General features: G+C 29.3%; 1 pseudogene; it reads left to right on the top strand.

Moving 5' to 3' along the window:
- The first annotated feature begins 12,734 nt into the window (after nucleotides 1–12,734).
- Nucleotides 12,735–13,608, top strand: LOC149536373 (dihydrolipoyllysine-residue acetyltransferase component 4 of pyruvate dehydrogenase complex, chloroplastic pseudogene; annotated as a pseudogene).
- Nucleotides 13,609–13,859: the final 251 nt, after the last annotated feature.

Below are 13,859 nucleotides of genomic sequence, written 5' to 3'. Positions count from 1 at the left end.
TAGCCAGTGCCGTTATCTCCATTACTTCTTTGTTTGAAAAAAAGGTACGTACTTTTGACAGTCTCCATATGTATTTATTCATCTTATGCCGAGTACAAGTGTACCTATGCTCTACATTTTAAACCCATAGTCAAAACGCCGATCTCAGTATTGTGAAAATTGATAAGCGATCTCGCCGATCTCATAATAAAGGAAAATAATTAAATTTAAAATAGATTTGAATATAATAAAATATATAATGAAACTTATTTAAAGGATTGTATAGTATAATTATTAAATTCAAAATATATTTCAATATAATTCTTTTTATTATAATAAAATATTATTAAATTTAAAATGGATTTCAACATATTTTTTTGTTAGCATGATGAAATATTACTAAATTTAAAATGGATTTCAATATATAAAGAATAAGTGTTCCTATATATTTTACAATTTAAATATATTGTTGACTTTATACAAATATAAATTTGTTATTTGGTTAAAGAATTTAAAATATGTAATTTTTATTTTTATATTTAGTTTGGATAAGTATTATGTATAAGTGTTATGTTAGACTTGTTAATATATAAGAAAGAAATGTGTTATATTAAATTAAATTTATAATATTTGTGTAATATTTTTTTTTTCATTGTATCAATTATAATGTACAAATAGATGCTTTCACAACGTTCCTCTTTCTATTTTATAAATTATTATAGATCTAATTATGAGAGACACAATGACAAGGCTAATCTTATGGCTATTTGAATTGTGGGGGTGTCAAAAGGAATAGAGGTTGTGGATGTCTTGATAGGGACAAAGGCTGGAGACCTTTATATCCTATGATTATGTTCAATAGATTAATAATATGTGATGTTTATATATATTTTATATGTGATGTTTATGTATTGTTAATTTTTTTGTAATAATTTTTATTTATCATAATACTATTTTTATCTCAGTAATAATAATTTAACATTTATGATGCAAGAACCTATAACAAATTAACAAATTGTCTCTTACTCATAAAATAAATAAATAAATTAAAAAAATACACATAAATTAAAATAAACATATATATATATATATATATATATATATATATATATATATATATATATAGTTTTTAAATTTATTTAACTTTTTATGAAATATTTTTATAATTATGAAATGTAAATTTGGTTGGCTCTTACATTCATTCTTTTTATTTTAAAGGATAATTGTTATATTTAAAACATTGATAACAACGATGGCTTTATGTTTAAACATTGATACTAATAACATTCGGACGTACCTTATGATTGGACGGTGTATTATTTGCAGCGATGTCAGTTCAGCAGTGTTGTACCAACTGTACTTGCCAAAGGTATTATCGTGACCCAACGCATGGAGAGACGGAAGGAAGAGAGACAGAAGGAAGATGGACGACATACCCAGCCAGTCGAAATAACTGGCTGGGTAGCCATTGTGCCGTTCCTGCCCTGCCCAAATGTCGTCCCTTCCTGACAGTATCGCCTAACAGTACTTACCCCATCCATACATGCTCATACAACACTCAAATCAAATCAAGCTTTTCGAAAGGCGGATTGTTGATGTGCAGAATTTTAAAAGATAATTTAAAATTTCTTATTTTTTATTTTTAGATTTTCGTTATTTTTTAATTCGAACCTTTTAGGCTTACATCAAAATTTTGCATCTAAAATTACTTTTCAATTTTAAAAATAATTTATTTGAATTTCATTTCTATATATTATTTTTATTTATTATAGTAATATGATTAATTAATTGCACTTAACTTTTTTTGTAATATTATTTTTTAATTTTAAGAATAATTAAATATTTAATAATGTATATATTAATCATAAATTAAATTATTTATGATTTATATCATATCAAAGGTTTAAAAATTTAAGTTAATAAATTATATATATTTTTCTTTCTAATTACTGTGCATTATGTTAAGCTAAATGATAATATTATTATTTAATATATTCTAAAATCAATAAATTATATATCATATGTTAAAATTATATAAATAAATAAATAATAAAATATTAAACATATACTAGTAATTAAAATTTTAAAACATTTTTTAAAGAAGTGGGATAGTTATCAATTGTCAGTTGCCTCTTGGCTCGGTAGGGACAAATAATTTTTTGTTAATCAAACAATTATAATGACGAAGTATTAAAAACATTTTCATAATTTTTTTATTAAACCAAACTTATTATTGGTTCAATTACTAATTATCTATAAATAAAATTTGGTTAATCAGACAATTATAATGATAAAGTATTAAAAACATTTTCATATTTAAAAAAAGAAGAAGTAAAAATCATATTTTCATAATAATTATTGGTTCACTTCTTTAAAAAACTATTAAAACCAAACTTATTATTGGTACAATTACTAATTATCTATATTACATTTTGATAACTATCCTACTTGTTAAAAAATGTGTTAAAATTTTAATTACTGCTATATATTTAATATTTTATTATTTATTTATTTATTTAATTTTAACTACGATATATAATTTATTTATTTTTGAGTATATTAAATAAAAATATTGTCATTTAACTTAACCTATTGCATAGTAATTTTTAAAAATATAACTAATTTTAAAATTATATATCCTCTACTTTTTTTTAAATTTTTTTATGAATAGTCCTTTTCAATTAATAAAATTTACTAAGTTTACAATTCACAAAAAAGGGGCCGGGGGATACAAGATCACCCCGCGAATGAGTTCACACGACCGAAGCTGGAATTAACAACATGGCCTCAGCCAGAAACTATTCACTATTCATCAAAAAAAAACTTTTAACAACCTCAAGCTGCCAAGGCAGTACCAGCAGAGGGAGGATCGTCTTTATCAGGAAATCCCCACGCATCAGTGGGATTGTGGGGCGGACTAGGGACAGTCCAGCCGTCAGTAGCATCAGCAGGATCTGGGGTAGTCGCAGTCTCTGCATCCTTCTTGTCTGGCTGCGGAGGAGAAATTGCTAAGGCCAGCCGAGGAAACTTGCCAGAGTGCGCCCGTCCAGGGGGAGGAGCCAAGGACCGGCCAGAAGCCTGCCCAGGGGGAGGAGCTGGGGACCAGCCAGAACCACCACGCGGTGGGGAAGCGGAGCGGCGCCTCCAACCGCCATATCCACCGCTAGGAGAGCAGTGGCGGGGGCCTTGGGAGCACGACGTGTGTGAACTACTTTTTATATATCTATAATATGATAAAAGGTTTTGTAATTTAATCTAAAAAACCATTTAAGAATACAAATTAAGTGAGACTTGTGAACTTACAATAACTTTTTACAAGTCCTAAGGAGAGAATTAATTTAAGTTTTCTAATTTTTTTGTATTATTTTGTATTTCATTGATAAATATGTATTTGTTGCTTGTAAGTTGTCTTATATAAATTATAAATTATATGAGAATTTAATTAGACTCAATCAAAAGGAAATTAAACTAAAGGAAAAAGTCTTAAGATGTATAAATTTTATCATTATTCATTAGCCATAAGATAAAATGAACAATCAAATATTAAATAGTATTAAATTTCTTACAAAACATGTCTTACGTTAAAAATTAATTCAACAATTTTATTTCTCCTATCAAGAATAAATTCATCTCGCGTTCTTTTTAAGCTACAAAATCTAATCAAAATAAATCTCACACAAATGAGTCAAATATGAAAAAATCTAAATTGGCTAAGATTGGCAAGAAATATATGAAAAAATCAAAGAAGACAACTACCAAAACAATGTCTTTATGTTATCAAAATAATGCCCTTAAGTTTTTGTCATGTTAATTTGAATTTTTTTCTTTGTAAATAGTTGACATGATTGTTACTACAACTAAAATAACTTTTTTTAGCACATGAATTGTGATTATATATCTAATTTTTAATTTATATAATTTTTATATTAAAAATTATTATAGTATAGTATATAAAATATATATTAGAAAGAAAAAACAAAATTATTAACTTAAATTTTTAAACTTTTGTTATGATATAAATCATAAATAATCTAATTTATGATTAATAAATACATTATTAAATATATAATTATTCTTAAAATTAAAAAAATAATATTAGAAAAAAGTTAAGGTGTAATTAATTAATCATATTACTATAATAAAAAAAAACAATATCTAGAAATGAAGTTCAAATAAATTATTTTTAAAATTGAAATGTAATTTTTAGATGCAAAAATATCTAATATAAATTTGATGTAAGCTTTAAAAAGTTAGAATTAAAAGATAATACAAAGGTAAAAATAAAAAATAAGAATTTTAAAATTATCTTTTAAAAGTCTGCACATCAACAATTCGCCTTTCGAAAAGCTTGATTTGATTTGAGTGTTGTATGAGCATGTATGGATGGGCAAGTACTGTTAGACGGTACTATCAGGAAGGGACGACATTTGGGCAAGGCAGGAATGACCCGGTGCAAATAAGTTGCACCGTACCCGGTGTCGTGGCTAAATAGCTGAAGGAATGTACCCGATGTGACTGTTTGTTTGATTTTTAATTAATTTAAAACTCTCTGAACCGTACTTCTGTGATTTCTAAATTAATTAATAAATCAAGAAAAATGTCACATCCGGTGCAAAAATTTGACTAGATAGACGTTGCCCTCCTCTCGCCATCGTTACCATGCTTATACGTCTATGATTTCATTTCACCTGGCTGATTTAGACAATAATCTACCACACAATCTCCACTCAGATTTTCCAACCTTCAGAATCAAATGCAATTTTATATGTACAGTTGACCAATTTTTAAAAGATCGAAAACATTATAATTTTTTTTGAAAATTTCAGCATTTGATCTTCATGATCTGCATAGTTTGTAGTGGCAAACAACAAAAAAATGGAAAAAAAATCACTCTGCTTGTGTGAATATGGTAAAAAACAGAGTTTGACTTTGTTTCGTCTTTGCTACTTTTGATTAGCCTGTACCATATCAATGTGATCATCAAAACATTATCAATGTTGACATTTGGAATCTTCTCATAATAATTGCATGTTTGACGATGAGAGCTTGTTCCTCTTTGTCCATCTAGGAAGAAAGTCTAAGGTGATGGAAAAGAAAAGCAGGGCAAAACAATGTTCTACAAGTGGGAAACTCCTCCACTATGTAAAACTAGCACTTGCACCTAAAAGAGGCGCAATGGGTAGGCTAATAGTTGTTTAATTTGAAAGTATAATTGAAGCTTTGCATAATATAAAATTAAGTTTAAAAGTGTAATATAAAATTAAGTTTAGGAGTGTAAGTCTACAAAATATCATTATAGAAAGTAGTCTACTAAATAGTAGCATCAAATAGGGTTTGTGACTTTTGTAGGTCCTAAAAAAACATAGAATTAAAATGCATAGAAAGAAAAGAAGTTTCTTATTTCTAAGTTCAAATCTTATCTATTTCCTTAGAAGGTCAAATGTATAATTAGTAGGTGAATAATTTTGATGAATAGAAAACAAAGAGCTATTTACTAATTAGTATTAAAAGTGGGTGCATAGTTCATTCTCTCATGACGACAAATACATTTTAAAAATAAAAAACGAAATCACCACTTGAAGTGAATTTTTTTATTTTTATGAATAGTTGTATTGCCCTTTGGTCGTTGGCCATGTGAACTCTCAGAATGGTCCTGTATCCGCCTGTTTTTTGTTTTTTTTTGAATATGTACTTTAATATTATAAATTAATAGAGAAGGCTTTATTCATTAAAAAAAAAATAAGGAACACAAATAAGGAACACAGGATCAATACTAAGATCAAACTAGTTGCTAACCAAATCGAGAAAATAGAATAATGTAGCTTACAAGGCAATCTGTGCATGTTGATATGCACTTTGTTTATTTAGTGGCCATGCTGAATGTTATTAACACTCAAACCTTGCACCAATTTTTCCATTACCAAAGGGTGGAAGGATGTTTGTACTTGTTGATCCAGATCTAGTTGCATTAACTGAGAAACAATAAAGAATTAAATAAGATTTGTACTGATGTCTAATTTTGCAAAACTTATGAAAAAGCCAAAATAGTGTCACATAAAAAATGATAGCTTATTACCTATTTACACCACACACAATCATCATTAAATTATGGAGAGAGGTAACTCGAATTTTAGATCAAAACTCAAATGTTGAAGTGAAATAAAATGATATGCCTAAACAGGATACATGAACATACAAAAGTAAACATGAAATATATTTGAGATATTCTACTCGACATTAGTGAGTAGGTTTATAGCTAACAAAAGTAAAATATAAAGAAGAAATAGTCAATAAGACACATTTATAGATGGACATATGTGCTTGTTGTAGGCACCTAGATGAAAAAGAAGAGAAAATTTAGAACAATATGACGTCTTTAAATCAATTACAACAGAGCAATGCTAAGAAGGATAAGGAAAATCAATAAAAGAAGCAAAATAAAAACAAATTGATGAGTCCCAATAACAGATAATGTTCCAACACCCAACCTATGTACTGCGACACAAGTTTTTAACAATATTATTCCGTTGTGAACTCCTGTCCAAAATATTAAATACAAATTAACAAAACTGAAATGTTGTAAATTTAAATTTTTATCATAGATTGTTATGAGATGAAATCCAACATAAAGGATTTTTAAAGAAATGAAAATAAGGATTCAATTTTAGAATAAATAAAGTCGGCTTGCCTTCGGCACAACTTCCCAGAGAATGAAATATGTAAATGTATTGGAGGTCAAATTTGTGAAACTGGCCCGCACTTGTCCCTGTTGCTCTATGAAATCAAAAGTAACCTTCAAGGATCTGCTCTAGAATGCTACTATAGCTGGATACGTTGGAAGACGGTTTCTTGCAAAAATTCATTATATTGAAATTACAAATTTAAAAACATTATCTTTATGGATTTTACTCACAAACTATACAATAGCCATACAAATATCATTTAAAGTTGAACAACTTTCATTCATGTAGATATTGTTGGAGCTGTAAGAAGACTCAAATTTTCTAATAAATTAACTGTAGAAGAAGCTGGAAAAGATGGCTTTTTAGCTCCATGAATTCCATTTACTGGTGAACATGTAGATCTATTTTCATTATTAGAGAAATAAAAGATGAAAATATGCCAATTGGGAGAACAGGTGTCTGAGAACCTACAAGCACCCAGAGAATATGTAAAACAAAGCATTGCAATACGAACACATGAGAGGAAGGGATTTTAAGGCAACGACAAGGCTCTGAGAAAATAGTAATGTGTATGAACTTGGGGCAAACCCTTTAGGGACCCAGAAACAAATATCATATTTAACTAAAAAAGCAAAAGAATTATAAGAAACAACAAAGGTGAGCTAAAACCTTTTCTTGGACTTAATCAAGGATTTACATAGTACAACTAATGGAACACTAAGTATTGCAGCTAGAGGGAGTGGCTCTAGCATTACTTGTGATATAGCAGAAATGAATAAGAAAGCGACATAACCAAATTAAAAACCTTAGTACAGTAATCTACAAAAGAATAATGAATGTGATGATACTATAATTTGTGTCTCTCTCCATATGTAGACTAGCCTACACCCACAAGCCCTTTGAACAAACTGATCACGTGAGCATGTGAAAAAAATGAAACACTTGCAATTCACTTGCAATTCAGTAAATTCTTATTCAAAATAAAAAGAATAATAATGAATAAATACTAATGGTGAAAGTCCTATGGAAGAAAAACAAAGCACCAGAATATTTGGTACGAATACGAAGATGAGGTGTTATTAGCACCATCACAGTGGTTTATATGTGTTATGGAATCAGTCACCATAATTATCTCCTTCAAGTTTTGGTGGCCTTTTAATTGCCAACTTTGTTGAACACTTCTCAAACGAGAAATTTAATAATTCAGACTTTGCTTTTCGTAAATTTGCTGAAACAAATCTAAGATTTTGAATGTAAAAGTTTACCCAACAGCCAGGCCTGGAATTTGACGGTCATCTTGTTTTTTTATGACGATTTGGTCATATTAATGCCATTCATTTTACTTTTAGAGATAAATATTGATTGTCAAAAATCAATAAAATATATGTATAAATTAGTAATATTTTAAAAAAACTCTTATCTTAAAGTTTCTAAATTCATATGTTCTAAAAATTAATATAAAATTCTAGAAAGTAATTAAAAATAAATAATATATGCAACTTAAGAAAATTTCTAGATTTATATTTTGCATAGAAAATTTATATAGTATGTTATAAAAATATTATCTATTATGAATTTTGACGGTTTATTTATAAACTTAAGTATCATATTGATGGTTTTATAAAAAAATAGCATGTTAATCAATACAGTCCCACAAATTTTTAGCCTGTCATATATGGCTCAAAAGTGGAAAAATGGCCAATACGGCCATCAAATTCGAAGCCTGCCAACAACAAGCACTCTTGGATGGCCGGACTTAACTAGCACACTCAAACCTTTTGAGTGCTTTGGGGGCTGGGTTGTGGGCCCCTCCTTAACTCAACGTTACTTTCATTTTGTTAACCTGCATTTGACGGCAGTGTTTGGTATTGTATTTTTATGTTTAAATCTCGTGATATGAATTTAAGTTCCTTTTACTTCTTATGTAAGTGGGTCCACCGTTGATGAATATTTTAACACTTTTTAGTGTTGGATGAAACTTACCACATACATAGGGATTCTTATAATGTTCTTCCAATTATTTTACTATGTTTGATATTTAATAATATAGATTATTATGTTTAAAAGTGATAATTTTATAAAATTTACTCATGAAAATATTAGTTCTACTAAAAGAGGGGTAAAATTTTTATTGAATACCAAAGAGAGCAGAACGACATAAGAAACAAAGAGAACTACAAAGCTTTATCCTGGTCCAGAAGTTGAACCAGCATTTGAGATAAATCAAGGGGAAGCATCCTATGATTAATAATGTTTCAATTCGACCCATGCTCAGAGGCCCATTTAGCCAGACAGTCAGCCACACCATTCCACTCACGAGGGATATGCATAAAAGAGATAGAATCCAGAGAATTGCATAACTAAATGATTTGCTAAATAACCAGAGCCAAATGCCAATCCACATGCACAAGGTTCCTTCTATTCAATAAATTCACAACCACTTGCGAGTCAGTCTCACATATAATTCTTTTGTAGCCATGTTGACAACATTGTTCCACTACAACAAAGATAGCTAGGGCTTCCATGAGGTTATTAGTATGGTAACCTATGTAAATATAAAATAAGAACTGAATATCACCATAACTATCATGCCCAACTCCCCCAATACCAACTAGACCAGGATTTCCTCGAGAAGAACCATTAGTGTTGATTTTAAGAATGCCCACCTCAGGAGGAGACCAATGCCCCTCATGATTAACACATTGAGAGTGCTGCCTAGCTCTACTCCTAAAGCGGTTGTGGGGGACTGAGGGAGTGTTGCCCTGAAGAGGAAAGGAAAGGAAAGGCATGACTAAATACCAACATCTCTAGGATCCAAACCTCCACCAATATCACATTTAGTTTTTATATTCTATAAATTAATTTGTTTTAAACATTATTTCATAATAAAAATTAATAATGACATTAAAATATTATATTGAAAATATATGTATTGTTATTTAATTATATATTTAGATAAAAAATGTAATCTTTTTAAAATAAATCATATGAATATATGTACATATCCATATTTAATAAATAAAATAAGTCAAAAGGTTGCATATTAACATTAATCAATAGATGGTAATATTTACAATAATAAATAATTAAATTATAAAAAATAAATATAATAAATTTTAAAAATTATATATCATTTTTTGTTGATTGATAAATATAATGAATTTTGTACCTTTTTAAAATTATTTTATGTTATGAGCTTCTTTTGTTTACATAGGACATTCAAAACAGTTTATGAATCTAACAAAATCTAGATTTGGTTATTTTTTGTGTTATGAGCTTCTTCTATTTACATAGTTTACACACTATAATTTTTCAGTTTTAGCTTCTGAAGATTCAAAAGTCAATGAAGGTATGTTGGCATAGTTTATAAGAAACCAAAATTTAAAAATTATATGGTTTTTTTTTCCCTTACTCACAAAAATGTTTTGCAAACCATTAGCCAATCTTAGATAAACTTGGAATCATGGACAGAGCATGTAAAGTCTTTAACTGCTTTAGTAGGTTACAGGATATCTTCACTATATTTATCTTTTTACTTTATTTTTAAAAGACTTGATTTTCAAGAAAAGGCAAATGATAGGTATAAGACCATGTTTTATAACAACAACAACATTCTCTTATGGTGGCTATGTAAAATGGAGTTCAGAAAATGTTTATGAACATTCATCAAAACATGTTGCTGGTTTCTATTCCATATTGGTTAGAAATTCCAGTGGATATAATACATGATATAAAATTATAGATAAAGCACAATTATGAAAGGAAATGCACAAAATATATTTATTGAGGATGATTAAAAAATATACAGTATATAAAATGTACAAATTTTTGAACAAGATACAACATCCCTTTACTAACATCCTCTCTTCTTGCATAGATTCAAGAGCTATAAAAGTAGTTTATAAATAATAATGATTTCAAATGCCAAGAATGAGAAGCCTTATTAGCTTCCAAAATCTACATTCCACAACCTTTAACATCATCCCCATAACTGGTGAAAATGGGAGACTTGAAACAGGACATGTATATCCATTAAATCATAATGTAAAGATATTTTTTTGTCAAATAGTATCGCTGAAAATTGCTAGTAGATATACATCAAAATATGGAAGAATAAACAAGGAATGTGAACAATTTGACAGAATGCATCAAAGATAATTCAGGTTATGGAATTTCATAAACTATCTTAAAAAGTTTAATTGTGTTTGTACATGCCCAAAATAACAACATAGAATTACAAAATCTGAAATTTTCTTACAATATAGCACAAACAAGTATTATGATACCATATCATGCATTTTCAATCAAATCCAATGTGCTTGCATGCTCCCAAACTCTGTGCTATCAACCATGCCAACCGTATGTTCATTGTACCTGGAGTGATCCTTATCTCATCCATTTGCCCTATCAAGATCATCAATCCAATTTTGATGCTTAAGATTTTGTGGCATTTGTGGAAATGTGGGTGTTTGACTCGAGATACTTGTTTTTCTCCTTACATTGATGCATTCAATAAAGTCCCTTTGTTGACGAAGAGTATTGCCAAATCCATCTTGTATGAGATGAAATGGATGCACAATTGGATGGTCTAATCCAAGGTGGGATGATATGTTTCTACTTTTGACTCTATTTGTCGAGTCCTTTAAAAAAAATTGAATGAAAGAAAGTGTTGCTAGATTAGATGTATTAGTTATTCCTTGAATATCGTTGTGTATTTCCAACTTTATGTCTATTGTTGCATCCTCATCATTGTTTTCTATCATCTACAAAAAGTTAAACATATAATTTTAGAAATAAAAAATTCAAAGAAATAAGAATAAAAATCATCTATATGTAATTATTATTTCACCTGTGTATGTACCGAATGATCTTCCAATAGTTGACAATTTTTGTTATCTCCAATCACATCTAATTCAATAATTTTCTACAATGATATTGAAACAAATTTAAACATATGATTTGTTAAGAATCCTATACCAGTAAAATAAATAAATAAACTTTGTTGCCATACCAAATGATTAGAAACACCAATTGGGCATCTGTCTTTTGTAGAATCAACTGTAGCGGCAAGATAATCCAAGTCTACATGCAAATTATTATTAGACAAATTCTCTCTCTCTCTCACACACACACACACACACACACACACACACACACACACATTAAGTTCACCAAGTGATCACATGTTTGCACATGTATCCTTGTATTGAAAAGTTGCAAGAGCACATACATAGATCAGGTGACGAGATATACACCTCATATCGGAAACAAGTATCACTTTGACTTGTCACCCATGCTATACGATCATCAAGATCACTAAATATAACATTTTCATCTAGAATTTGCAATGCTTGAACCCAAGATGTATTTTCAATCTTCTCAATTTCAAAGTTCTTATACAAATCGTGCTTTTTGCTAATTTTTATACACCAATAATAGATATAAACACGTGTTGTTAGTTGATGCACCAACCAATCAACACGACAATTTGTAGCACACTCTACTACTTTTAAGAATTGTCCTTTTAGGTGTGAGTGGTATGACTCTATGGCTCTATTTGTTTCTTGCCCTGCATGCTTGAGTGTATGGAAACATCTAGCCCACATACTCAATCTTTCAGACCATTGACTCTTAAAATAATCAACAAATGAGGGTTGTGTGTATTTAAAGTCTTCAATAAACATGTGAACATAATTCCTTGCTGAATCTTCATTTATTGAATGATGCATGATATATCCAAGTCTGTCAAACATTTCTTGTCTAATTGCATTATCTTTGACCTTTGCAATTAAGTTTTTCAACCATGCACGTCTAATATGCCAAGAACATAAATACACATCACATTGAAACACTTCTCTGCATCATAAATAAAAATACGTATTTAGTACTTAAAACTATTTTAAAATGGTTTCATACATTGTCAAAGAGATGTATTTACTCTCCTTTATAAGATATGATTATAAAAGAAATTATGCAAACCTACCTATTAAAAGAAATAAATAATTTATAAATTGATGCAACTTGAGGTCTAAAAAGACATGATAGATAAATTACATGTATATTGCATAATAAAAATTGGTTAAAAAATACAAGGTTGATCTAGCTAATATTGTGGGATCTGGACCTAAAGGATAAATTACCACCTTTGAAATTGATAGTGCAACAAATATTATAATAGTACCTTCTCCATATGTTAGTGTCATGGTTAAACCTGAACCAACCCCTATTGTTGTTCCTGCTACTAAACTTGTGGCTTCTCAAAAAATAGTTGTGTTTCTAGGAACCACGGTGCCTTTTACCACAATACATGTGGTTGTGGCAAGAAATATATTAGAGATCCTTTTAGCTCCTACATTCCAGGTTGGGTACTCTATCACCACAAATGCTCTGGATTCTCTCTACAAAAAGGTCAAATCCAAGGGTGTGACCCTGAATTATCTACTAGAAAGAAAATTGCAATGACTTTAGCATAACATTTGATTGTCAACTCAAGCTGTAAGGATGATCAAAGTTATACTTATAACAATAGCATAGATATCACAGTTGCAATCATAATAAATGGAGGACTTATAAATCTTGTTCTTCAAGGTGCGGATAAGGCAAACCTATATTTAATTTCTCAAAGGCAGAAGGAGCTTATTGAGAAAGCTCGTGCAAAGCAACTTCAACCTCAAGAATACAATTCAAGAACCTTTACTTTATTCAATCTTGGAATGTTTGGAGTAGACAGATTTGATGTAATTCTTCAACTAAAAAAAGGTGCAACTAGGGTTGTTGGGGGATCAAAGAATACAGTCACAACAACTGGAGATGGGTTCCTTGGCATGAAAAGTAAAATACAGGTGAATGTAAGTACAAACCACTAAAAATATATGGTGCTCATTTGGCAACCTTCTTGCAAATATTTGAAAAATTTGTGGAAAATTTAGAGGCACTTAAATTGTAAGGGTAAGGTATGAATGATGCCTTCTTTGTGTATGTGTCATGTTTTGGAGAGATTTTTCACCATTCAATGTTGATGTGCCCGCATTGTGTTACAAAAAGCTGGAGTAAATCTGCAACATATGAAGAGAGTAACTGTGTTTGGAATTTTATTTTGTATAAGCTTCATTTTGTGACTAAAATTTGTCTCTTTAAAGTTTCAGACAAGTACTATGAAACTCTACATCTTTTTGAAAATGTTATAAAGGTGGATAT

This window comes from Cupressus sempervirens, chromosome 10 (genome assembly GCF_028749045.1).
Source record: "Cupressus sempervirens isolate cs-2001-9-10 chromosome 10, ASM2874904v1, whole genome shotgun sequence".
In the NCBI taxonomy this organism is placed as follows: Eukaryota; Viridiplantae; Streptophyta; class Pinopsida; order Cupressales; family Cupressaceae; genus Cupressus; species Cupressus sempervirens.
Note: the sequence above shows the minus strand (reverse complement) of the source record. Positions and strands in the feature narration are given on the sequence as shown.